At 41.1% G+C, this 27,834-nt stretch overlaps 1 protein-coding gene and 1 pseudogene across 2 annotated transcripts in view; both read left to right on the plus strand.

The window, feature by feature from the left end:
* Positions 1 to 177: 177 nt before the first annotated feature.
* The window catches only part of ACYP2 (acylphosphatase 2), a 247,932-nt gene continuing 220,275 nt past the window's right edge, over positions 178 to 27,834 (plus strand). Inside the window, exon 1 of one of the 2 annotated variants that reach the window (XM_025467078.3) lies at positions 178 to 347. The gene's annotated coding sequence lies outside the window, so the exon portion shown is untranslated. Of the gene's footprint in view, positions 448 to 27,834 lie in introns of both variants that reach the window. The other variant, XM_049115516.1, reaches the window with a different exon arrangement.
* Positions 310 to 27,804, plus strand: LOC125755954 (protein FAM136A-like; annotated as a pseudogene).

The following is a 27,834-nucleotide window of genomic DNA, read 5'->3' on the forward strand; positions in this document are numbered from 1 at the left end:
CGGGCCCGCAGGTTCCGGACGGGCCTCAAGTCACTTCCGGGGCGGGGCGACGGCGGCGGGGGCGGGGCGACGGCGGCGGGGCGGGGCGGGGCGACGCGACGGAGGCGACGGAGGTGGCGACGGCGGTGGCGGTGGCTGCGGCGGCGGGAGCGCAGCGGGCCCGGCTCGGAGCCCCCACCGCGGGCCGCACCCGCCGAGCGCGAGGCCGCCCCGCCGGAAACACGAGGCCGAATTCCAAGCTATTGTCCCTCCTCGCCGGGGTCGCGCGCTCCCTGCGGAGGTCGCGGCGCCTGCCTTCCGCTAGGCAGTGGGCCCGGGCCCCCGCCCCGAGGGGTGGAAGAACCTAGGTACTCTCTCCCCCGCACTTGTTGCCTACAGACTTGCCGTACTCCGTCTCCCTTAAGCCCGCCTCTTTTCTGCTCTCCTTCGGGCCACAGAAGTGAATAGGTACTCGTTCAACAAATATGAATTGAACTACTGTTTTGTGGGTCAGACGCTGCTCTTAGGCCCTGGGGGGTGGGGGGAGGGGGAAGAAGAGCACGTGGTTTCTGCCCTCCAGGGTTTTACAGTCAACTGGGCCTTGAGGGAATAGGCAATTGCGAGACAGTCCTCTAATTGCTGGATGAGTACCGGACGCCCTGGGAACACCTACCGAGGAGTTAGTTCGAACTGGAGGGGGGGTTGTCAAGCAGTTTTCTAGAAGCTTCCTGGATGTGATTATACATAAAGTTGAGGTTAAAAGGGGCTGAATGCAGAGTCGGTCAGGAAAAGGAGGAGGTTTATTTCCCCTGAGGGGACCAGCGGGGAGGCTGCAAGCATGCCCTCTAGGAATTCAGAGAAATTCAGAAGGGCTGCAGGTTGCTTGCAAGAGGGGAGCGCAGGGGCGAAACCTAGGGAGAAATGCTAGGGAGTTTTCAGAGCTTTGAACCTCAAAACAAGAAACTCTGAAGCACTTTAGGCAGAGGAGTGGCGTGATCTACTTTACAATTTTCAAAGAATCACTCTGACTTTACGTACAGCATAGATTAACACAGACTCGGATTAGAAACTGGAAGACCCCTTAAGAAGTTGTGACATAATGATGGCCTGGGTGTCCGCTGAAATGATTTGAGAACTATTGCCTTAAGAAGAATGGCCTGGGCTTGGTAGCTGATTGACTCTCAAGACTGAAACAATGGGAAAAGACGGGACGATTGCAGATTTCTGGTTTGGGAAGTTGAGAGATAATAAAAGTCCCTCACAGAAACAGATTTAGAGGCAGAATGCCTAAAGGGTAGAAAAGTACTTTAATAAATACATCAGGAGCCTGATGGAAACTGAGGCATGCATTTATTAGCAGTATAGGTAGGCTTGGAGGGAATGAGAGAGACTGTTAAAAGATAACTGAGGCATATTAAAATTTTTAAGAGTTTCTTGAGAAAAAGTCTCTTGGAATTGGGCAGGGCCAAACCCAAAAGTGTTTAGGAGCTCCTACAGGAGCCTGGGGAAAGATTTATGTAGGGGTGTGGAGACAAAGGAAATTATTTGATTGCCATAGCTCAAAACCTAGTGCGCTGTTTGTGACTGGTTGTTCTTAGTGTTTAGGTTTCATAACCTTGAGGCATTGACACAGATTTTGGGCAAAGACATTAGAGCCACTTTAGTCCAATGGCCTTTATGTACTTAACAGTATAAAAAGAATTGGAGCCCTTCACCAAACTTTCAGGGGTAACCATATTTAAGGATGAATAGAGAAACAGGAGAGAAACCACAAAGAGTACTCCCGAGAAGCATTCAGGGAAGTAGTTCTAGCAAGGTGGGCATTCCTAAAGATGGAGTGTTTCAGATGGAGGAAGTAATCAATGTACCTAAAGTGGTTGACCAGTCAGTCAAATGAAATGAGACCTGAGGAGTGTTTATTGGAGTTACTCATGCGACAGATAACAGTTTCAGGGGAGTGTAGGAATGGAAACCAGATTACAATGACGATGGGAAAATAAATATCTAGGGACGTCAAAAGTGGACAACCTTTTTTAAAAAGTTTGGGTGGGAAGAAAAAGAGAAATAAGAAGGTAGTTGGAATAAAAAGAAATATTTTAAGATGGGATATGTTTTCAATATTAATGAGAAGGAGCCAGTGGAGAAAGGTTGAAGATATGTGGGTGAGGATGACAGAGAGTGGGAGAGAATGTGGAGTCATTGGCCTCTAGCAATAAACCAGACTGTGCTTCCATTGTCATAGGAAGGCAGAGGAGGATAGGTGCAAAAGCAGAAAGGTTTGCAGATGTGGCTGGAGGTTGGAGGAGTTCTTTCTGGTAGTTTCTCTCTCTCTCTCTCTCTCTCTCTCTCTCTCTCTTTTGTGAAATAATAGAATGAGAATGATGGGAGGAAGTGGGGCAAGGGAGGTTTAAGGAGATTGGGGGGGATCCCTGGGTGGCTCAGCAGTTTGGTGCCTGCCTTTGGCTCAGGGTGTGATCCTGGAGACCCGGGATCGAGTCCCACATCAGGCTCCCTGCATGGATCCTGCTTCTCCCTCTGCCTGTCTCTGCCTCTCTCTCTCTCTGTCTCTCATGAATAAATAAAATCTTTAAAAAAAAAAAAAAAAAAGGAGATTGGGAAGGGTTAGAGTAGACTTAAAATTCCGAAAACTCATTAGAGAAACACAATTACTTGTCAGTTAAGTCTGGAAGCATGAATTTAGTCTCATCTGCAAGAACAGTGTAGTGATTTCCCCCCAGTAATGTTTAGTAGCCCAGGATTATATACCATGCAGTCTGGTATGATACAATGACAAAGGAATAAGGGTGTATGTTAGTGGTAGTGATGGTACTGGTGTTAGCTACCACTGTTGAGCACTTCTCTCAGCCAGTGCTTTACCTACAATATCTCCATGAATTCTCTAAGTAGAGATCATTGGGTTGAGAATATTTAAAAGAGAGTGGTTAATGTCAACATTTTGGCTGAGGTCTAACTGAAGAGAGAAGGAGGCTAATAGAGAGGTCAAGGGACTCAGATCCCGATGAGGTACAAGAGCAATGTGAAAGGATTAGCCTGAGCAAGGGATCTGGAAAAACAGGAATATTTGGATTTAAGATTTCAAAGAGGCCGTTCCGATGATGTCAATTTCCCTGGAAATGGTCTGAACTAGAAAGGTCAAAAGAATTATTGGAACAAAAAAGTTTAAGTCTCTTTCTGTTATTCTTTGTGAAGTTTAATGGAAAACACTAGTGAAACCTCTTCAGGTGAGAAAGTTGAGAGACCTTAAGTTTCTCTGTGGACCTAGTGTAGTTATCATTGGAGACAGTGACCCAAAGCTCATTAATGGGGTTAATGTTCTCATCTCAGACCAACTTCCAAGCATTTTTTTTATCTTTTAGAGCTCAGGATATTCTGCCAAAAGATAACGGCATATTATGCAGACCCTGAGGGAGACATTGGCCTCTTATCAGACCCCTCCAGGAGGCTGACTAAAATCACTATTCCTGGAAAGTGCAAGAGCCCTTCATAAAAATATTCTGAAGACAGAGGTCCCTTCTCAGGCTAGAGGAACTGCTAGAGATAATTACCAATCAAGTATTTATGCCTTTGGGTCACTACTTGATAATCCACTAAGTAGTTTAAAAAAAATGACAGGTTGTTAGTTTCCTGACTTTAGAAGTATTTGAATTGTATTAGAAAGATTCATTCTAATGAATCTTCATTAGAAGATTAGAATCTTCTAAAGATTCATTCTAATATAATCAAATGTCCAAACTCCTGCTGTGTTGCAGTTACTAAGGCACAAAAATATTGGACCTGAGAAATGAGAGGTTTTTTTTCCCCTAGTTCCTATCTGACTTTTTTTTTTAAAGTAGGCTCTGTGTCCAACATGGGGCTTGAACTCACAACCCTGAGACCAAGAGTCACATGATCCACCGACCAAGCCAGTCCAGCCAAGCACCCCATAATTCTTATATGATTTTTTAAAAGATTTTATTTCTGTATTTATTTGAGAGAGAGAGCACTCTCGAGCAGAGGAGGGAAAGAGGGAGAGGGAAAGAATCTCAATCAGATTCTCCCTCCATCTTACAACCCCAAGTTCATGACCTGAGCAGAAATCAAGAGTCAGATGCTCAGCCGACTAAGCCACCCACACACCCCTCCTATATGATTTTTAAGTTTTGGAGTTTTTCATCCAAAAGCCCTTCTCATCTAGCCACAGCATCCACTTCACTTCATTAGAGTATATTTGGAATTCATTTTTAATTTTTTTTTTTAATTTATGATAGTCACACAGAGAGAGAGAGAGAGAGGCAGAGACACAGGCAAAGGGAGAAGCAGGCTCCATGCACCGGGAGCCCGACGTGGGATTCGATCCCGGGTCTCCAGGATTGCGCCCTGGGCCAATGGCAGGCGCCAAACCGCTGTGCCACCCAGGGATCCCTGGAATTCATTTTTTTACTAAAGAGGAAATCACAGCTAAAGGAATGAATTTTTCTATGATAATTACAGTTTTTCCCTTTGTTAGGCATTTTGCCATTTTACTATGATGTAGCTAGATGTAGACTTCTTTTTATTTATGTTGCAGGGATATGTGTTTCTTAAATGGAAAGATTCATATCATTCATCAATCATGCAAAATTTTGGGCTATTAACTGTTCACAATTTTTCTGTTCCTCTTCTCTTTGTAGAATTCCCATTAGACATATATTATACCTTTCATTCTGATCTCTATATTTGTTACTTTCATTTTGCAAGTCTTCATTTCTTTATCTCATTCAGGATAACTTTATCAGACCTATTTCTAACTCAGAATTCTTTGTTATTCTGCATCTGATCTGTCCATTGAGCTTCTAGTTCCAATGATTATATTTTTAATTTTAGAAGTTCTACTTAGTTCCTTTCCAAGTCTGCTATTCTGTTTTTCACTGACTTATGTTCTTTATGGTTCCAATGACTTCTTTAATCATTTTAGACATGTTTATTTAATTTTAAACAATAATATTTTGACAGCCCTTTCTGTTTAGATTTTTTTAATTTTTATTTTCTTAAAGAATTTATCTATTTATTCATGAAAGATACAGAGGGAGAGAGAGAGGCAGAGGCACAGGCAGAGGGAGAAGCAGGCTCCATGCAGGGAGCCAGATGTGGGACTCGATCCCGGGACTCCAGAATTACGCCCTGGGCCGAAGGCAGGTGCAAAACTGCTGAGCCACCCAGGGATTCCCTGTTTAGATTTTTAGGGATACTTTGTGTTTGTTGACATTTGTTCATGGTTGATCATTTGCTTTATTTTACAATTTTTTACATTATGAGATTATCTTCATACAGCTTTTTTCTCTGTGGATATCCCATGTGACCCAGAGCATTTTGTTTATTTGTTTGCTTGTACCAGATCCACAGAAATAGCACAGGCTCAGTACCAATCAATATTTATGTTCATTTCTCAGCTAATGTAAATTAGAATTTCTATTCTATGCAAGTTACAGGCCTGAGAATGTAGCCCTTGGAGAATTTTAGGGTTTTTTTTTTTTGCAGTATTTTATTTCCAACTCCCTTAGGTCTGAGGCTTCAGCTTCTTCCCCTGAGTAGATATTAAAACCCAAGTCACTGGGGCACCTGGGTGGCTAAGTTGGTTAACTGTTTGCCTGCAGCGGAAGTTATGATCCCAGGGTTCTGGATTTGAGGCCCCATGTCTGGGGGCCTCTCTGCTCAGTGGGGAGTTGACTTCTCCCTTTGCCCCTCCCCTGCTCATGCTTGCTTGCTTTCTCTTTCTCTTTCAAATAAATAAATAAAATCTTTAAAACAAATAAAATTAACAACAACAAAAAAAAACCCAAGTCACTTGCTGTTTTAAGATCCAATAACACTGCCCCCAAATTGATGCAGAGTTAACACTTACCACTCTGGCTTTCCTTTCCTCTTTGTTTCTGGTATCTGGAAGTTTTTCTTTTCTGTTTGTGAGCTCATCTCACAAGCAAGTTATCACTTGTTATGTTTAATGTATCATTTTTTTTTTGAAGATTTTACTATTTATTTGACACAGAGAGCAAGCCAGCACAAGCAGGGAGAGTGGCAGAGGGAGAGGGAGAAGCTGGCTCCTCAGTGAGCAGGGAGCCCGACACTGGGCTCCATCCCGGGAGCCTAGAATCATGACCTGAGCCAAAGGCAGATGTCCAACCAACTGAGCCACCCCGGCACCCCTTAATGCATCATTTCTATGTAAGGCTTTCTGCATTAGCTCAGGCTGTCATGCCACTGGAACTGGAGACCCTTAAAGAATGAACTCTAAAGTATTAGACATCATTTGGAGCAAAAGGGAGTAATTGTGGATGATAAAGAGTATTTTCAGAATCCTCATATCATATAGGTAGTCATTGGTGATGTCTATCCTTCAAGCTATATTTATTTAAGGATTAAAACATCATTTAGGAAATACCTATTTGATATTTAAATGTAGAGTTTTTCAGCACAACTAAAGCTCTTTGTATTTCTTATTTTTGACAAGCTATGAATAATGTAGGAGGTCACAGCTTCCCTCTAATCAAATATAGTAAAGAGATGTATTTTTTAACAGTAGTTGAAGAAATTAACAATAGAAGCAGTGGAGAGATAATAACTAATGCACAAAGAAGTTATACACTCTTTCCACCTACCCCCAGTTTTTATATATATAAATAGAACAGGCCTTGCTCATAAGCAGAGAATGGAATTGTCTGCATGAAAAATTTGAAGAGCCAGCAAGATACTCTTTCTATATCTGATGCTTGAAATGCTGCCCTTTGCAATCTGTTTCTTTGACTAAATGATTAGAATCTCTTTTGAAATTTACAGACTCATAAGAGGGGTAATAAATCAAATCCCTAATTCTCCAGGGTGAATTACATATTCATTAATTCAATAAGCATTATTGAGTGCCCCCTGAGTGCCAAGTTTGAGATCATAAGGTGAATGACACAGTACTTGTCCTCAAGGAGTTCACTATCTAGTGGGTTGACAGTCAAGTAAACAGATAAAATGGCAACCAAATGTCAGCTGGGATCTCCCTACCTCTTAAAATCTCTAGATGAAACTAATTGAAACTGCCTTTCATAGACTGAAAAATTCAGTGCCTCACCCAGTAGTTCTGCCAGTTTTGGAGGACGAGAGCTTATATTTTTATAGTTAGTCCCAGCTCTAAACCTTTGCTTCTGGTAAACTAGTTCTGTCAAGTGATCATTTTACCCTAAGGCTTCAGTACTGCTTTAATCTAAACATGGAATCTAGCCTTTCCCCTTATTTTCCACAATTTCTATACAATAAACCATTCGTACAAGGCTATGTGTTTGTGTGGGGGTGGGAGGGAAGAGAGAGATTGGCAGAGAATAAATTTTAATAAGTGAGTTCAAAGAGACAAAGGGATTTATGCTAGAAATAACAAACACTGTGCAGCATGGGGTCAGGATGGCGGAGCTGCAGCAGCTGTGGGTGCAGGAGGCAGTGGACTTCATGGTGAAAGTCTGGAAAGAGAGAACATTAGGAAGATGCAGGGCGTCACATTCCAGTGCAGTGCTGGCTGATGCAAAGACAGCCAGGTGTCCCTGTAGCAGGTGCACCAGTGCATCGAATGCTGCCATGTGCCACTGGCTCAAGCCCAAGCCCCTGTGACCAGTGAGTTGGAGATGTTCCAGGACCACTTGGCCCAGTGCACCATGCATTGCAATGACAAAGCCAAAGATTCAATAGATGTAGGAAGTAAAGAACTTCAGGTGAAGTGGCAGCTGGAGAGTTGTGTGACCAAGTGTGTGGATGACCACACACACTTCATCCCGACCATGACCAAGAGGATGAAGGTGTTTCTCTTGTCCATTGGGAAATAGAAGTCTTTGCAATTGGCCGTTGAGACTGACAGCAGGAATCTATTTAAAAAGAAACGGGAGTTTTGGTCTATTAAGTGGTGTCTATGAAGAAATTAAGGATGGCAGCAAGTTTGAGGCCTGTGTCACTTGCTTCTGGACACTGGTTCCTTTATGTTTCAACCCTAGAAAGTGAAATGGAAAAAACTGGCGCTAAAATTTAGGTCAGAGATGGCACAGGAGAGTTTTTGATAGCCTAAATTTCAAGGGCTTGTCCTGGCACTAGGGATCTCCCTTGTAGCAAGCCAGAGCCCTCCAAGGTACCAGATTCTTCTTAGTACACAAATACCAACAGGCTGGAAGATTCCTCTAACCTGCTTGTGTTCCAGTGGTGTGAGCAGAGGTGTTTCTGTTTGTTGCCAACCTCCTGTTTACCAGAAGGATCACCAAATTGTTTTTCATAAGCTGTAAAAATCCACAAAGTCACTAATTTAGAAGGGAAAGAAGGTTTCTGGATCTTTGTTTTGCTTGGTTTTGTTTTATATACGAGTGCTTGAAGTTGATTTAAGATGTGGAGTTAGGAGAGGTAGTTTGGATAAGAACTTTGAACAGTTCTTGTGGATATCTTTCTGGCCATCAAGATGTGGGTATACATTTCTTGAAATACACATTATATCTTCGAGCTGTGACACCCTGCAAAAAACATGACAAGCAGTGTTACACTGGGTATGGGAAGCAGACCTTCCCTCTCGGCTGTCATGATGAGCCCTGAGGCTACCTGCAGCAGAGGAACAGGACAGTCTCTTGCGGTGACGCTCTCCCTTGAAGGGAAAGGGAGTTTTGATTGCATGGTATGCGGGAATGAACATTGAAGGAGGAATTGTTTCTTCTTAATTAAGAGAGTTATTAAGTACTGGCTTTGGAAAAACCTGGTTTTTATAGAACAGAATGGAATGAAAGCCTAAACTCAGTATTGCTTATTTTGCCCCCTGAAATAACAGAGCCCTACTGAGACAATCCCTTGGCAACAGGAAGGTCAAAGAAGAAAAATTAGGCAATTCAGGGGTGAGCAATGATTCCTTTAAAGCAAAAGAGGGGCAACTCCCTCATTACCAAATATCACTTTTGCCTGGGGCCTTTCAGCAAGCAGTGTTCCTATCCCAGCTCTAGCACCTGTTTATTTTGATAAAGACCTTATTGTCTTTTTACCAACTTACTACTTGAAATATAATATAGCCTGTGTTTGATGTTTCAAGGCTGTGATATATTTTCCTAGTGGTTCAGTTTTTAAAAATTAATAAGGTTTGTTTTTTCTTCCACAAAAAAAAAAGAAAGAAAAGAAGAAATAACAAACAACCTAATATTTAATATAAAAGTTTTTTCCTAAAAGATCTATTTTCTATGTGATTTTTATCCTGCCTAGTGGGTCAGTCAGACATTAAACAACTCATTCTATAGATATTTTAATTATACTTAATGTTAAATGCTTTAATGGGATAAAGGGAACTCTGATTGTAGAATAGGGGGACCTGGCCTACACTAGGAGGCCTACAAAGATTTCCTAGAGGAGGTAGAAGTTGATAAATGAGGAGTTGGGGGAAAGGATGGTTAAGACCGAGTGATGGCAAAATGAAGGGATGATGGATGGTATTGGGTTTTTGACAGATACGCAGTCCAGAATCCGTGACTGTGTTTTCAGGAGCAGCAGCTGCCTACAGTGAACACTATATCAAATAGAAGAGGTGGCATATGTTTTGGTGGCAGCAGCATCTTAACCAGATTGTTTCTATTATCTTCACTCTCTTGGTTCCAGGTCCTTACCTAAAAATCTTTCCTAGCATTTCTTATCAGTTCTGTGAGTTACCTGATGCTTGCCAATTAATTTATCTTCAATTTAAGTTAGCCAGATTTGGTTACTGATAGTAAAGATGACAGACATCAAGAACCCTTACTGATAACTGTTAGCAAATTAGTCTAAAGTGTGGTTTGGAGAACTCCCACCCTCGGAGTTTCTGACTTAGTGGATTGGAGTGGGGCCTGTGAATTTGCTTTCCTAACAAATTACCAGCTGCTTCTCCTGCTAATGATGATGATCAAGTGACCACACTGGATCTTCATCAAGTTGTTGTGATTTTCTAGTTTTCTCTTAACCAACTGCTGATTTGTGTTCCATTGTTTGAGTACCCCACAATTTGCTTATCCATTAATTTGTGAATGGACATTTTGGTTTTTTACAATTTCTGGCTATTACCAATAAAACTGCTACGAATATAAATGTGTAGGTCTTTGTGTGGACTTTATTTCCTTTTCTCATGGGCAAATATGTGGAAGAAGACAACCTGGAACATATAGTAGGTTTATGTATAACTTTTAAGAAACTGCAAGCTATTTTCCAATGTGATTCTGCCATTTTACATTTTTTTTACCAGCAGTGTACGAGACTTCTAGTTGTTCTACACCCTTGCCTTCTCGGTATGATCAGTTTTTTTAACTTTAGCCTTTCTAGTATTACTAGTGTAATAGTATCTCATTATGCTTCCAATTTGCATTTTCCTAATGACTAGTAATGGTGAACATCTTTTTTGAGTGTATACTCAAAGAAATCTATACAAAGATGTATTCATGTATCTTTCTTGATGAGATAGCTATTAACATCTTTCATCCAATATTTTGGAGTCTTATTTGTTTTCTTACTGAGTTTTGAGAGTTCTTTCTATATTCTGGGGATTAATTCTCTACCATAAATGTAACTTGCAAGTATTTTATCCAGTCTGTGGCCTCTTATTTTTTACTCTCTTAATAGGCAGGAATCATTTTTACCAAAATCATCAAAAGCCTCATCAGTTTTCCTAATGACTTCTGTTAATTGCTTGATACTCAAATTCTTTTTTGAAACAATTCCTTTTCATTTTCTTTGCTCCTCTTGCTAACTAGTATGACTGCAGTCTCACTTGCCAACAGCCTTGTGTGTAATTGGAAGAATTCTTTAACATCGCTTTCATCAACTTCATGAAATCTTGCACTTGTAGCAAAGTGTGCAGTTAAATTCTTTCAATTCATTTGGTTTGCACTTGATTGATATTTGGGGGTATTACCACAATCTCAAAGTTCAAACCAATAAGGATGTCAGCTGAGAGGCAACTGAATAAGATAGGGTAGGGAAAATAAGTACTGGTGTTTTATATGGAAAAAATTTGAGTTGGGACTCATTTTATAAATGATCAGTTCACTAGAGAACATTATGATGACTTTTTCTAACATGTGGCAGCAGAGATTTGTGTAATAAATACAAAAAAAAAAAAAAAACCAAGGCCTATGAGAAAAGACCCCCCCCTTTTTTATTTCCTCTTATATCTTGATCCCCTTCTTCACTCATTCTATTGTAGGTACTCCGACCTTCTTTGTTTCTTGATCAAGCCCTGTTTTTTTCTCAATGCAAGAGCACCTACTTTTTCTTCTAAGTGGGCCAAGAATTTAGATTTATCCTAATTGCATTGGAAACCAGTAGACAAGTTTTTGTTTTTGTTTTTGTTTTTTTAAGATTTTATTTATTTATATGAGAGGGAGAGAGTGCAAGCAGGGAAGGGGCAGAAGGAGAGGGAGAAGCAGACTCCCCACTGAGCAGGTAGCCCAACTCAGGGTTGATCCCAGGACTCCAGGATCATGACCTGAGCTGAGAGTAGACACTTAGCTGACTGAGCCAACCCAGAACCCCAACAGACAAGTTTTAATCAGGAAAATGACATCATTTGATTTGGACTTTCAAATGATTTCTCTGAATGGAGAAGGGATTATACAGGGATAAGAATGGAAGTAGAGAGACTAATTAGGGAGCTATTTCAGTAGTCCAGTGAGAGTTGATGATGACTTGTATCAAGGTAAAATAGTGAGAAGTATCAGATTTGAGATAATATGAAGGTAAAACTAGCAAAATTTGGTAATAGAATATGGTATTAGCAAAATAGAATATGGTATCAGATGACTCCCAGATTTCTGCATTTGGTAATAACGTGTGGTTGACTCATCACTGAAATGGGGAAAACAGAAGGTGGAACCAGGTTTGTGAGAGAGCAATCATGAGTTTCATACTACCCATACTAAGTTTATTTACAAGATCCTCAAGTGAAGATTCAAGAAGTCTTTGGATATCAGTTTCTAGAGTTAGTGGTAGGAATTAAACTGGAGATATAAATTTGGAAATTGTCAGCATATAGATGATATTTTATGTAATGTTGAGGGACCAAATAAGATCACCTAAAAGATAGAGGGGAGAGTAAAACCTTGAGGCTCCAAGTGAGACAGAGCAGGAGAAACCAATAAAGGAGTATGAGAAAAAGAAAACCAGGACCAAGTGGCGAATACCAGCTCTTGTGTTTGGATATTCACTAGGAGGTTCACTGGAAACAGCATATAGTCGTACTCACAGCTAAGATTTATCACAGTGCTACAGTAAATACATTGTGCCGGATCATGAGGGAAAAAGACACAGATGGAATCTGGAAAAATCCATGAGCAGCCTTCCTCAATGCCTTCTTCTCCTGTAAGAGATCATATAGAACACACTCTTCCCGTCAGTGAAAATGCAATAATACGTCTGTGATGTTTCTGTGCAAGGAAGCCCATTAGAGACTCAGTGCCCAAGATTTTTATCTGGGTCTGATCATGTAGGCACCCTTTGTCTAGGCACAGTGAGCCATCATTATCAGTTAGGGAAAAAAGGAGCACTACTGAAAATCAAGTTTTCAAATGCCAGCCAAGGGTCAACCTTGCAAGCACGTTCAAAGGATAGCAGTCTGAGGCCTGCTATGTTAACTCTCTTCTGCACAGAATGGCATCACAGATGCTAAAGAGGGAGGATGTTTTCAGGGAGAGAGATGCAGCTGAAGAATCAAGTAAAGTAAGGAACAACGTGGCCACTGGGTTTGACAGTATAAAAGTAATTCATTGGCCCTGATGCAGACGATGTCAGAGGCATGGTAAAACAGAGAAGCTAGATTGGAGAGGATTCAAGAGTGACCTGGTGAGGGAATAGAGACAGCATGTAGAGGTAGGATAGTTCAAGAAGTTTTCTGTGAGAGGAAGCAAAAGAAGGAAAGGTAGTTTAAAGATGACAGAGGTCAAGAAGAGGCTTTTTACGGATGACAGATACTAGCACATGTTTGTTTTAGGATCAGAATTATTCATTAGAAAGCGAGGGATGATAGAGTGAGGGATTGGATCGACCACAGGAATGAAATGATGGGAGGAGAGACATTGAAACAGAAGAGATGAAGGAGAAGACCTAGAGATTTGGGAATCCAAAAATGAGCAACTTTTTTTTTGACAAGTATACATGCTTGCACTTTGTTTAAAATCACGTCTGTGACCGAGAACCAGCTTGGAATTGACAGTTGGGACAGAGTCACATGGCCCATGGCTCACCAGGACCTCCATTCTGGCAGTCTACCCTGCGCTGACATAAGCCAGGAGGCCCCCATAAAAATGAGAGACTCCGTTCACTTACAGGATTTTAGAGACCTCGTAAGATGATTTCCCAAGCAGTCACTTCTCCTGGAAAGTCAGACACTGATGGGTGAATCAGAGTGGGCTCTAAGCACTCATCTTCTTTTGTTTCAGTATCAGCTTGTTCCAAACCCTCTCCAGGGCCATTTTTTCCAAGAAGAAGGTGATGGGAAAATTACTCGTCTACCAATCCCTGTTATAATACATGTGCTTCTGAAAATCTTTACTTAAAAGTTCCTTATAAAAGTCAGCCATTTCTTCTGGAGCTAATGTTACTTTTTGACCTGATCTGACTCTCAGTTCCAGGCCTTTAACTTTTAATTTTGAGTGAATAAATTCTTCCTTTTCCTTATGAAATCTCAAATTCTGGTTTTCCCAGACTGTTGGTTCCATTCTTGTGTTTCTTGTCTTAATTCTCTTAGCTTTTGTTACAATGGTGAGCCATTTTCGGGGATGTAAAAGTGGGCAGGTCGAAGTTTGAATTTTTTCCTGGAGGGGGATCCTATCCAATCACAGCTAGATTTTCTTGGAGGGCAAGAATCCTGAGACCTGGCTGAGGTGGTAGAGTTGCCAGTGACAGAGCGCCAGATTGAGCGTGAGCACCTCATTCAGCTCCTCATTCAGCTGCGGCGCTGGCAAGAAACCCGGGGTGAGCTGCAGTGCTGTTCCCTGCCCAGGCTGCATGGTGCCAAGGCCATCCTGGAGGCAGAGCCAGGCCCCGGCCGACCTTACAACCTTCACCATACATCCGCCTGCCCCCAGATACCCCCCTCCCTGGTTCCAAAGGCAAGCCCAAGCCACCCAGAGCCAGAAGGAGAAGGAGCGAAGGCAAAGGCAAGTGGGCAGTTGGATAAGCTCCCAACCCCAAGTCAAGCCAAGGGGGCAGCCACCACAGAAGATGCGTGTCCCCCATAGGATGTGCGTGTCCCCCACAGGATGTGCCCCCGCCAGGGATGCAGCCCACCAAGATCCAGCCCTTCAGGACTCAGCCTCCCAGGATCCAGCCCATCACCGCTCCCAGGATGCAGTTCACCACTGCTCCCAGGACAGTCTGACCTCCCAGGAGAGTGAGGAAACCTACTGTAAACCCCGGAAGCTCAGGCCTGTGGGTGAGGCTCCACACACCCCCGGGGCTCACAGACTGACAGCCGAGGGCCTGCCCATGCTGATGGCCCAGCTGCCCGGCCCTGCGTGGCAGAGAGTCTGGCTGGCCCAGCATAGACTCTGCTTGAGCTTTTTTACTTATTTTATCCTGAGTGGAGCTTGGGCCAGCCCGCTGGGGCCGGTGGAGGAGAGGGCCAGTGGGTGGGGCCTCACCCAGCCCCTCTTCCTGGGGGATGCTCCCTAGGGCTAGGGTGCTGTTTGGGGGGGGAGAAGGGGGGGTTCTTTATGTAAAATAGAAACATGGTTTTGTACAGAAATTAAAAAAAAAAAAGAAGAGTGGGACTTACGGGGCTGGAGGCTGGCGTCCCTGTGCCTCATGTTGGGAGAGCGTTCGCCAGAACAGAACTTCCAGCCTAGAGGGTGGCGGATTTCCCCAGCCTGAGCCCTCACACCATTGCTGGTGTCTATCCCAACACATTTTTTGGGTGGCGAGTGCTTTCTTGCGTGCACTTGTCATCTTGAACAGGAACTATTTAATTTATACTGAATACACATTTTGTACGTTTTTTTCTCTATCCAGAAGCTTCTAGTTTTATATTCTTTTCATGTCAATGCCAGTGCTACCTACCCTTCTAGTTTATTCTTCCTTTTTGACCCTTGGTATTTCATGTTCCTTCCCTACAACTTGGTATGGCTCTATTTTGTCTATTTTCAACTTTTGTTTTGAAATAAAACGTAAAAGTCTAAAAACAACAAAAACAACAAAACAAAAAAAAAACCAGGCCTGCGTTCTGTGTGGCGCTCTGGAGCAAGCTGACAGCCAAGCCAGCGAAGGCACAGCAAAGTGGAGGGAGAAGGGCCCTCCGTGGCCCACATCCCCCCAAAATGAGCAACTTCTGATGGCTTTTATTTCCTCAGAGAAGTATGAGGCAATGTCCTCAGTTGAGAGTATAGTGTTGTGGAAAAGATGTGAAAGATGTGAGGAAAAAGTAGAAAGTTGGGAATTTCTACAGTAAGGAAGAAAATAATTTGGGAAAGATATAAAATGGGAAGCTGGCAGGAGAGAGGTCATGGTAGAGGTTTAGGAGGACTGTATAGTTATTTAAAATGCTTTATTAATGAGAGGCAATAATTTGAATTTATATCATTAAAATGTTTCAACCTCTACTAAGATCTGCTTCAAAAGGAAACTTGTATTGGATAGCAGTTAAAAATAGGAAGGAAATGATGGGGCTGTCAACCAAACAGTGCTTTAGTAGCTCAGAACTACTTTAATGTAACCATTTCATTCCCAAATTACCACTGAAGAGTTGAAACTGAATGACCAACTAATCTCCTCAGCCTAACCACACATACAAAATATACTTCTAACACTATATTATAACTTCCCCCATCAAACAAAACAGGAAGAGTGGTTATGTTTAGCTGATTGTGTGAGATGGTCTATTATATAGTTTCCGTTACATTCTGCTTATCAGGTTTTACTGTATTATGTGGCAGTTATGTATATATATGCATCATATATAGGATATATATATTTCAATCCTGCCATAGCAGGAATATCTTTCCATTTTCACAGATAGGTCTCATGAACAGAAACATTAAGTATATTCAAAAGAACCTCCAAGAATCTTTTCTATCTGATGGATATTTTTAGTGCCTGTACTGACGCTCATATTTGTTTGAACCCCAGCTGTAGCACTTGTCTCAGAGAACTGCCCTGCTCTTTCCATTTATTCCCTTTAAAATGAATTGGCTCCTTCAAATAATGTTCAAATAGCTACATTAGTCTCTTATTTAATCTCAGGTTAAATCAGAGAAAAGATTTCAGTACATAGAAAATTTATTCAAACCTGTAGTCTGACCTTGGTGTTTTTCTCAATACATAAATCACCGTTATCAACATTTCTTAATTTTCTAGTGTATGAAATAATTAAACTTAAATATGTCTTTCCTAGACACAATTCATCGCCATTATCAACTTAATTTTTACTTGAATGAATTTTATAATGTGTAACTTTTCATGTATTTCCAAAGTATTTTTATATCGTTTGGGGAGTAGATCTAACACCTACAAGAGATAAAGGTGGAGGAAGGTGGATTGAGTAGGGAGAAACTGCAGACCTAGATGCTGATCTCAAGACTGAAAAAAGTGGCTGGGAAACGGGACTGGATGGTGGGAGCCTCAGCCTTTGATGTACAGCCAACCTATGGGGAGCTCCAGAGCCAAGATCATCTGTAGAGAAGGCCTGCCTTCCATGGGCATGGCTGGGCCCTGGTAGTGCTGTGATTATCAGTCATTGGTGGGGGCTGCATAGGAAGGTGATGACTTCAGCTAGAGTACTGCTATAGTACGTCCTAGAGGTGCTGTAGCTGGAGGTCCTTAGCTGACTGCATTCTGACAGATGAGGGGAGATCCAAGCAATACATATTCATGCCTCCTACATCAGTTGTGCCCCTTTTGTTAAGATTGGTTTGCAAATAGTTCAGTTGTTCACAAGTTCAAATCATGGATTATTGCACAGTTTCCTGACTTTTCTCCTTTTGGCCAATCCCTCATCTCTTCATGAGATACTCTTTGAGATTAATCTCTGAAAAGACCATTTTTATTCTATCAGTCCTTGGCTCAAAAATATTCAGTGTCTCCCTGTTATTCACTAAATAAAGCCAGACTCTTTAACCTGGTGCTCAGGGCTAAGGCAGGACTAGCCCCAACTAAGCATTCTATTTTTTCTCTAACTTTGTGTTTTTGCTGGTCAGTCCATGTGGGGTCTCCTTGTGATCTCTCCAACATTCCGTTTATATTTACATGTTTCTTGTTGCTTACATAATAGCTTCTATTCCTTTCGACACACATTCTTCCTTCTCTACTTACAGAAAAGCCAGGCCCATCTTTCAAGATCCAGTTTGCCTTCCCTTTCTAACAGAAATCAGTATCTGAACCTTCCTCAGAAATAGTTCCGTATGTCTCCCACTTACTCATGTTCTTCCTTATTTTATTACTCAAATTTAATCTTATTTTATTTTATGTAGGCTCCACTCCCAATGTGGTGTTTGACCTCCTGACCCTGCCATTAAGAGTCAGTCACATGCTCTACTGACTGAGCCAGCCAGGAGCCCTTTATTACTCAAGTTTTAATGTGAACATGTCTCTTTCCCAACTATCTTGTCATATCCTTTGGGATAAGAGGAACATAACATTGTGTTTTACTCCACAAGTACTCCATGACTGAACGAAGAGAGAGATGCATGAGAATAGGCAATGTATGAAGCCACTACAGAAATGCAAAAAATAGAGGAGAGACCAAACTTTAGGGTAGGGTGGTATAGGAAAATACATTCGGAAGTGAAAAAATACTCCATCTGACTGTTTTGTGGGAATGGATGACTTTCTTCACTTTCTGTTTCTTAGTTTTACAGACCAGAGCAGAATTCTTTACCCAAGGTACAGAGATGTTTAGGTTAATTATGAATGGGCTTTGGGAGAGTGTTGAGGTCAAAATCTCTGAAATTTATGGAAATTTTGTATATATGTATATGTGATTTTTCTGAGAATAAGATTCATAACATCTGACTTTCAAAGGAGTCTCTGAGTATAAAGAGACTTAAAACCATTTGACTAGAGTTTGGGGCATTGGTAGAAGAGAGGTTGAGCAGAGTTGAATGTGATTTGGAAAGTAGGAGATTATTATAACCTTAAAGAAAATAGTTTCTGAAGAATGAAGAAAACAGAAGTCAGATCCCCAGGAATTAAGGAGTGAGTGGGTGGTGAGGAAATGGAAGTAGCAAATATAGATTTTTACTTCGAGAAATGTATCAGTGAATGAGAGGAAGATATATGATAATTTAAGAAATAGTAGGATCGGGCAGCCCGAGTGGCTCAGCAGTTTAGTGCTGCCTTCAGCCCAGGGCGTGATCCTGGAGACCCGGAATCGAGTCCCACGTCAGGCTCCCTGCATGGGGTCTGCTTCTCCCTTTGCCTGTGTCTCTGCCTCTGTCTCTCCTTTTGTCTCTCATGAATAAATAAATTAAATAAATAAATAAATAAATAAATAAATAAAATCTTAAAAGAAATAGTAGGATCGGGGAAAGGTTTTTTCTTGGCTAGGAGATACTTGAGCATATTTACAAGGAAGAAGTGAAAAGGGATAATAGTGGAAGTAGATGGGGAAGTGTCTGGGTAGTCTGGGTTTATGCTTTAGCAGTACCACCAAGAGAATAGTGACCTAAGAAATAAAAAATTATTTCTTAATAATGCAGACTCTACTGTAGATGGCTACCCTCTATGCTGAGACCCACTGAGGCTGACTGCTTCAGTTCTTGGGCTATATGCTCATGACCAGAGGGGAAGAGAGAGATGAAGGAGTGATGCAGAAGGGCCTCCCTCCCACCACTGTGAAGTGACACCTGTTACTTCCATTCATGTTTCACTAGGCAGAACAAGTCCCCTGGTCATGCTTAATTCAGGAAGGGGGGCAGAAGGGAGGGACAGAGAATATAGAAAAAATATGAAAAGAGATTTGGTGAGCATGTAATTATCTTTGCTACATGAAAGGATCAAAAAAAAAAAAAAAGCAAAAAGCATTTTGGGAAGTTAAAAGTGGTATAGTTTTTAAATATTCCCGTATCTTCCTACAAAAACAGAGCAAGTTGATTAGTATCTGGGTGCCTAGAGGCACCTGGGTGGCTCAGTCAGTTAAATGTCTGACTCTTGATTTTGGCTCAGGTTGTGATCTCAGGATCATGAGATTCAGCCCTTATGGGGCTCCATGTTGGGTGTGGAGCCTCCTTAGGGTTCTCTCTCCCTCTCCCTCGGCTCTAATGCTCACTCTCTCTCTCTCTAAAAAATGAAACAAGCTTAATCTAAACCCCACAAACAACATTAATAACAAGTTTAGGTAGCAAGGTATGAATTTCCAAATATATGCAGGTAGGCACACATCATGAGAACAATAAGATTCACATGTGATAAGTCAAGAAAGCCAAAATAAAACACAACACCAGATTACAAAAAGATGCACCAGATTACAAAAAGGAGTCTCATTTGGTGTACAAAGCTTAAAGAGTTCATATAAGGTTAGTAGTCAAAATGGAGGAGAAGCTTTGTGGCCTCAATTTTTCAGTTAAACATTAGAAACTTTTGGAAGATCAGATGGTGCTACAGTGGTCTAGGCCCTATGCAATGGTGCTAGAATGGTCTAAGGTGTATGTACTTTCACAACCAACCTGACTCCCCACCAGGACTAAGCCCTACATGAGAGAGAAGCCTGCTTCTCTCTCTGCCTGTGTCTCTGCCTCTCTCTCTTGTCTGCTAGGACAAGACAGAAAAGAGGCCATGTTACAACTACCACAAATAGTATATTAATTATAAAAACTCCAAATCTGGAAATTCATTCCCCTCTTTTCTTTACCAGTTATATTCAGTAGTATTGTCTGATTTCACATGTAAGAGGGCTTGCAATTAGATTACATAGTACCATCAAGATACTTCAACAATAAAATGCAGTCGACATAGACCCTTCAAATATGACCACAAACTCTCTCCCATTATCAAATTCCCAAGGAAAATTTTAGTCTCAAGATTAAAACTCCTTAAAGAGTCTAGGGAAACTAATGACTAAACTTAAATTCTCTTGCCTTTGAAATTTAAACTTCAAAGAAATATAATGTCCAGAATTCATCCTTTCCACTTCATATTTCACTCAATATTTTAAACATTTTATTTATTTATTCATGAGAGACACAGAGAGTGAGAGAGAGGCAGAGACATAGGCAGAGGGAGAGGGAAGGGAAGAGGGAGAGGCAGGCTCCATTCAGGGAGCCTGATGTGGGACTCATCCTGGGACTCCAGGATTTCACCCTGGGCCGAAGGCAGACGCTCAACTGCTGAGCCACCCAGGTGTCCCTCACTCAATCTTAATTAGAAGAGTTGTTCAAGGCTTAAATCAGGTTGGAATTTTTTTGTAAACAGTTGTAGCTTGGACAAAATTGTATTTTTTTTTAAAGATTTTATTTATTCATGAGAAACAGAGAGAGAGAGGCAGAGACAGGCAGAGGGAGAAGCAGGCTCCATGCAGGGAGCTGGATGCAGGACTCGATCCCAGGATCACACTCTGAGCCGAAGGCAGATGCTCAACCACTGAGCCACCCAGGTGCCCCACAAAAATTGTATTACTTTAATATCAAACTCAGCTCTCACTGAGTTTCTGGAGAATCAAAAAAGTCCATGAGACCCACAAAATTATTGCAGCTCTGTCCCCACACCCATCAAATTTAGAAAAAACTATTCCCAGTCTCTGGTGGTGTCATTCCAAGCAAAATTGTGTTCTCAAAAGCCCATTAACTGGTGTTGTCAAATACCAGGTCAATTTCTCTGGGGTCAGTCAGGGAGATTCTGAGTTTTAGCTTTACCAAGATAGTTGGTCTGACACAAGGCTCAGGAAACCATGTCCTGTGAACATAATTAGGAGATGTTAAATTTGGCACTTTGAATTTTCCATTTCTAGAAGGATAATTTGCTATTCATATTAATTTCTCTCTCAGACTGGCATTTGAGATACTGTTTTTTTGGAAGCTTAGAAATTTGTAGAGTTTAAAATCTGTATCAGTAATGGTAGGGGAAGTTACGCTGCAGTAACAAAGAGCTTCAGAATTTTGGTGGCTGGAGACAACGGCAGTTTATTTTTCACTCATACTATGCATCCATTGTGGATTGGCAGGGAGTTCTGTTCACACTGTATTCACTTAAGGAACTAGGATGACACAATCTCCACAAATTCTTCCATGTTTCTCACAGCAGGGACAAGGGAATGTAACAAGTTATACCCTACCCCTAAGAACTTCTGCCCAGAGTTAGCACATGCTTCTTTTATTCACATCATTTCCATTCACACTCCATTGGTCAAAGCATGTTATGTAGCCCTCTGACTCCAAAGGTGCGTGGAAGGATACTGTTGGCTTTGAGCTGCATTTAGAGTGAATTCCGTTCACCAATACTGCTTGTGTAGTATCTTCTGAGCAATTGTGATCCTTGGCCATCAGTTGCTATAACTGCTTTCACCTATAGAATGACCTAAGCCAATGTTTCCCAAACTTGTCTGATCAAAACAATCACCTGGGTGCTTATTAGTAACAACTGTAGGCAAAAAAGTACTGATTCCTATGTCATGTTCCTGTAGTAATGATTTAGTAGTTCTGAGATGAGGCCTAAGAATCTGTATTTTTAAAAAATATCCTCTATTAGACAAGGAAACCTCCTTCCTAGCATAGGTGGTGGTGTTGGTTTTGTATGTGTGAGGGGTGTTTGTTTGTTTGTTTTAAAGATTTTATTTATTTGAGAGAGAGAGAGAGAAAGAGCGAGAGAGCGCCCATAAGCAGGGTGGAGGGGTAAGAGGAGAAGCAGACTTCCTGCCCAGAAGGGAGCTGGATTCAGGACTTGATCCAAGGACCTTAGGATCATGACCTAAGCTGAAGGCCGAGGCTTAAAGGACTGAGACACCCAGGTACCACTGTTGTTTTTTAAAATAGACTCTTTTTTTTGAGGGGGGGGAGTGGTTTTAACTTCACAGAAAAGTTTAGTGGCAAATACGGAGAAAAGTTCCTGTATCTCCTCTAACCCCCGCCAACACACAACCTGCCCCCCCCCAACTTTCTGCACCAGAATGGTACATTTGTTACAGTGGATGAATCTACATTGATGTACTATTATCACTGAAAGTCCAAGGTTTACCTTAGGTTTCACTCTTGGTGTTGTACATTCTATAGATTTGGACAAGTATATAATAACATATATCCACTAAGATAGTATATAGAATTGTTTCCCTGCTCTAAAAATTCTCTGCTGTGCCTGTGTATCCCTCCTTCCCCAACTCCTGGGAACCATTTATCTTTTTACTGTCTCTATAGTTTTGCCTCTTCCAAATGTCATATAGTTGGAGTGGTACCTAGCCTTTTTAAGATGGGCTTCTTTCACTTAGTATTAAGTGTGTTTAACATTCCACCATTCCACCGTGTCCTTTGATGGCTTGATACTTTTTTTCTTTTTTTAAGAGAGGGAGAGAGAAGATCTTAAGCAGACTCCGTGCTCCCAGTGCAGAGTCCAATGCAGGGCGCGGTCTTACAGCCCCTAGATTATGACCTAGGCTGAAATCAAGAGTTGGATGCGCAACTGACTGAGCCACCTAGGCACCCCAATAGCTTATTATTAATGCCTAATAATGTTCCTTTGACTAGATATACCACAGTTTGTTTATCCATTTACCAACTGGAACATATCTTGCTTGCTTCTAAATTTTGGTAAGAGCATGTTTAGTTTTGTGAGAAACTACCAAGTTGTCTTCCAGAGTGGCTGTACCATTTTGCATGTCCATCAGCAATGAATGATCATTCCTATTACTCCATATCCTTGCCAGCATTTGTCCCAAACTGCAGCTATTAAAAGCCCATACAACTGCCAAGATTAAAACATTCTAAAGTCCTCTCAAAACTCTGAATTTATATAACTCTTCTAAATTCCCAGTTTGGGTGTTGATTTTTTAATATTCCTCAACATGTCTGTTGGGAGGTGTTCAGATTTCAGGGCTATACTCCCTCTCCAAACTATAGGTTTCCCAGGCCCTCCAAGGACTGAGCTGGCCTCCTGTACCTCCTATGGCCAGTGAAATGAGAGAGTGATTGGTCCAGTCTGTGTGGGGTGGCTGGTTGCCAAGAGATCTAAAGGCTGGTTAAAGAATGCTAGTTTATTCTGCACGAACTTACCAATCAAGTGAGTCATTCCCTGAATACAGGGACAGAGAGCTAAGAGTTACATTCATTGGGTTCCTTCTTCATGGGAAGAAAGAGTATAGGAGAAGCTTTCTTGGTAACCGGGTAGCCTCTGTCTTCTGGTGAAGTAGGAACCTCGTGTCATAAAAACATTTTAGGCAGGGCAAGATTTGGGAACTTTAGGAAAATAGAGGTGGTTTAGAGCAGCTATTGTGGGGAATGGAATAAGGACTCAAGGAAAGTTTTTTTTTTTAATATTTTATTTATTTATCCATGAGAGACACGGAGAGAGAGAGAGAGAGAGAGAGAGGCAGAGACACAGGCAGAGGAAGAAGCAGGCTCCATGCAGGGAGCCCGACATGGGACTCGATCCCAGGTCTCCAGGATCAGGCCCTGGGCTGAAGGCAGCACTAAACTGCTGAGCCACCCGGACTGCCCCTCAGGGAAAGATTAATTATAAAAATATTACTAAGTGTCCCTGGTAGTCTAGAGTTGATCCAACTAGGTCGAGGAAGTAATCAAGATTTAAATCAATCCTGGAGCTGAAATGAAAAAAGTGAACAATGGAAGGGACAAGTACCAACCAGTGGGAGAAAACCAAGATCTCTATGGGGACCAAGCTCCACAAAGGACAAGTGAAGCCAGTTGGAATACTGACACAACTGGCTAATGTCCACAGATTTAATGTGTGCCAGGCTTATGTGGATTATCTCATTTCACCTTTACAGAAATTTAGGGCATAGAGGGATTAAATAATTTGTCTCTGGTCACTCAGCTAGTGAAGAGAGGGTCAGGATTTAAACTTAGGCAGACTGACTTGACAATCTGTAGTCTTAACCATAGCACTACTAGTTGAGAGTTGATGGAATTTATAATTACTCTGAGGACAAATACCGGATTCAGTAGAATGGGAGAAATGACAAGAAAAGAGGTGATGGCTGGGGATGGGCATTTATTTACAAGCTGAGAGGTTGACCAGACTCAATATCCAAGGAAGATAGGTGCAAGCAGTCAATCAGGCTGAGAAAATATGAGGTCAGGTTGTCAAAAAGTCATGGACAGGGATGTTGAAGTTATCAAGGGTGATGTGACTGGAGAGAAAATGGGGTGTTCCAGAAACTATCAGGGAAGATAAGGGATATCCCCAAGCCTGGGGGACAAATTTGATAGGGAAAAGAGGAGTATAAACATTTGTCCTAAGTATCAAAGGACCATTATGTAATTTATCATAATCGCTCTCTCCCTCTCCTCTCCCCCTGGAGAGAACAACTTTCCTCTTTTTAGGAGAAAGGGAAGGAAAAAACAAAGACTAAGAAGACATGTTGCACTGCTAATAATCATGGCTACTTGGTGACAAAGTAAAATAAATTGTTAAATCTCTGTTATTTGCCTGTCTTGTTTTAACTTTAAAACCAAGCTATTAAATACTAAGTACAGGTTTTCCCCTTCGATTTAAAAGTAAAATGTTCCCATGAAATCTTTCATAAGCTGAATGACGCAAAGTGAAGAAGCAATTACCAATAATTTATATGGAAAATTTTTTTAGCATTCCCAGACCAAAAAATAACCTATTTTAGGCTTTTCTGGGATCTTGGGATACATCTTGTTAATGGATGTACACAATAAATCAAGATAAAGCACAGATACTCACAGACACGGTTCAAAGCTATGATGTCTTGGTGCTTAGATGCTAAGCGTAGTTCCTGCGAAGGAGCTTGGTGGGCCTACTCTCTCTGCTCCAGGTGTACACCACCTTTATAGCATAAATTTGTTTTGCTGCAAAACAAGCATTGAACACTATTTGCACTTTTCATCTTCCTTCTTAAAAGTGAAAATCCTCTTTGGATTTCTTTCAGTTAACACAAACAGGTAGGTCTTTCATAAAAGCAAAGTACTATAACATGAACTTTCAAAAAGCCAAGGATACCTCTAATCATTTTTCATGAGAGTATACATAATATAGCACTTTTATTCCCGGAACAAAAAATGTAATACTTTTATTCCCAGAAGGTGCTTTTCTGTTTTTCATTAAAAATTTTTTGATATAGCTGAGACATGTCCCATTTAAATGTACTTCTTATTTCCTTGGATACTCTTGAATAAAACATTCCTCGTGCTGTTCTTTGGCAGAAATAATATTCACTGGCACTGTTTGATGACATTTCAAAAATGTTTCCTGCTTTGTATAATTTCATTATCAAATTTGTATTATATTATCCTTCATGAATACATAGCATTTTTGCTAGTTGTCTGTCTCTATCTCTGTTATCATACTAGAAGGAAGACCTCTGCCTTGCAGTTCTTTATCTCTTAAAATCACATACATTTAGTGCCATATTTTGTGCTTTTTTTTTTTTAGTCCTTTCTTATTTCTACTGATTGCCCTTTCCTCATTGGAAAATGGTTTGTGTCATTTAGCATTGACTTTGGTACTTTTGGTACTAGATCTTGATTGGAAATATCAGATGATAATCTGGCACATTGTGACACCTACGTGTATTTTCAGCTATTTTCTATTTATATCTCCTTTGGTGTATTTTTTTAAGAGAAAATCTAATATCTGTCTTTTCCTTCTAGGGCATTTTTTTCCTTGCGTAAGATACTTTGTCAAATTCATAAATGCTTTCAATGAATCTGATATGCATTTTAAATGGTTTCAAGGCTTCTCTGGTTTCCAGAATGTCTACACCTAAAAGTTTTATACTTGAAAAGTACCTGTAGACTTTACTAATATAAAATACTCCTGAAATAGCCAAATTCCCCTTGATAGGTTAATTGCTAAATTTAAATTTGTTTTGCATTTGCCTTTTTGTCTTCTCTATGCCAAGTACAAGCACAACACCTTGCTTGGTATGGTATTCAGGGAATTATTTATCAGAATCTGGTTATTCCTCTCATCCTTATTTCTTCCAGGAGCTGCCATCCTGACCCACAGTCCTTGCCTTTATCATCTGTGGCCTGGGGTGTTTTAACCTCCCAGATGGTTGGCTGCTCCTGGCACTCCATCCCATATCATCTTTATCCAGAATGATCCTATTGAAATGTTAGGTCATGTCACTTCTTGACCCTTGAATGGTTTCCCATCTCATTCAAAGTAAAAGTTAAAGTCTTCATAGTAGCTAAGAGTTCCCAAGTGATCTGGCCCTTCTTCCCTCTCCCACTTTACACTTCTCTCTGTCTCCCTCTGTTCCAGCTCTAGTAACTTCTTGCTGTTCCTTGAATATTCCAAGATGCTCCTATCTTCAAGTCTTCGCTCAAAATGTTACCTTTTTCAAGGAGTCCTTCTCTGACCCTCTATTTTAAATTCATTTCGCCAGCAATCTCTGTTCATTTCCCCTGTCTTTTTTTTTTTTTTTGGTTAATAAAACATTTACTATCATCTAATATATTTCAGTAGATGTATTATTTATTACCGGCACTGCCATACACTCAAATATAACTTCCATGTGGAGCTTATAGAACAGTGCCAGACATGGAGAAGGCTCTGCAAGAAGAAAGGAAAAAAAGGGAATGAATTAACTTAGCATGAGAAATGAGAAATGTTTGCTAAACAAAATGACATACTAGGACACTGGATAAGAATCTGTGGTTACAATGGAATCTTTCAGAAGCCTAGTGGAATCTTAGAGGTCTTGGCGCAGTAGGGAATGTAAACCTTTTGGTTTGTGTGACTGACCTCCCTCTTCAGCTTCTGGGATCTCCTGGTGAAGCTAAGGGGTGGAGCTCGGGTAGCACGTATCTTCTCTTGGTCTAGCTAAACTAAATTGAGGCTGCAGGATTGCTTTTACTTGACTATATGAAAGTATATAATATGATTTAACTAGTTTTTCCATTCCCCAATCTGTCGTAAGCTTTCATTAGAAAATCTTATGTGGCTTTTACAGAAGAATATGTATCTTGCTCTTTCCCTTCTCCTTCATCGGAGCTTCTAGCAAATTTTGTGTTGGGTTCTAAATCCCAAATGAAGCACAGTTTTACTTCAAGAAAGAATTAGAAGTTAAAAACCAAACAGATCCCCCCCCCCTTTGGTTTTCTTTCTTTTTTTTTTTTAAGATTTTATTTATTCATTTGAGAGAAAGAGAGAATGAGTGAGCATAGGCTGGAGGGGGTTGGAGAAGGGCAGAGGAAGAGGAAATAGCAGAGCAAGGAGCCTGATGGGCTTAATTGCAGGATCCTGAGATCATGTCCTGGGCCAAAGGCAGACTTACTTAACCAACTGAGCCACATAGGTGCCCCACTCCAAGTTCTGTTTTCAGCATGCCAGACTATTCTCCAATTAATTAGTGAATGGAATCCACTACCACCATGGAGGTGACATAATTTTGCATTTGTGAGTGTTTTAAAGGGCCCATTGGAGGGCACATGGGGTGCATGCAGTTGCCTCAGGTAGTCTTTGCTGTTGCCGCCAGTGGGGGTGGTGTGCGGGAGCATGGAGGCACACAACATCCTCAGCAAATGAGGATTCAGTATCCAGTTTTTTGGAATAGGAACTCATGTGAAGTTTACAGGATGAGCTCTCGTCAAGCCAGATATATACGATTTCAAAACTACCTGAGATGTACAATGATCTCCTTAGAAAGGACAGAAATAAGAGAATGAAACTGGGCCAGAAAGGTTCCAGAATTGCAAATCTCTGTTTGATCTGTTCCTCACCTGTGAAGAGAGAATGAAT

The sequence above is a fragment of the Canis lupus genome, chromosome 10 (assembly GCF_003254725.2).
Source record: "Canis lupus dingo isolate Sandy chromosome 10, ASM325472v2, whole genome shotgun sequence".
In the NCBI taxonomy this organism is placed as follows: Eukaryota; Metazoa; Chordata; class Mammalia; order Carnivora; family Canidae; genus Canis; species Canis lupus.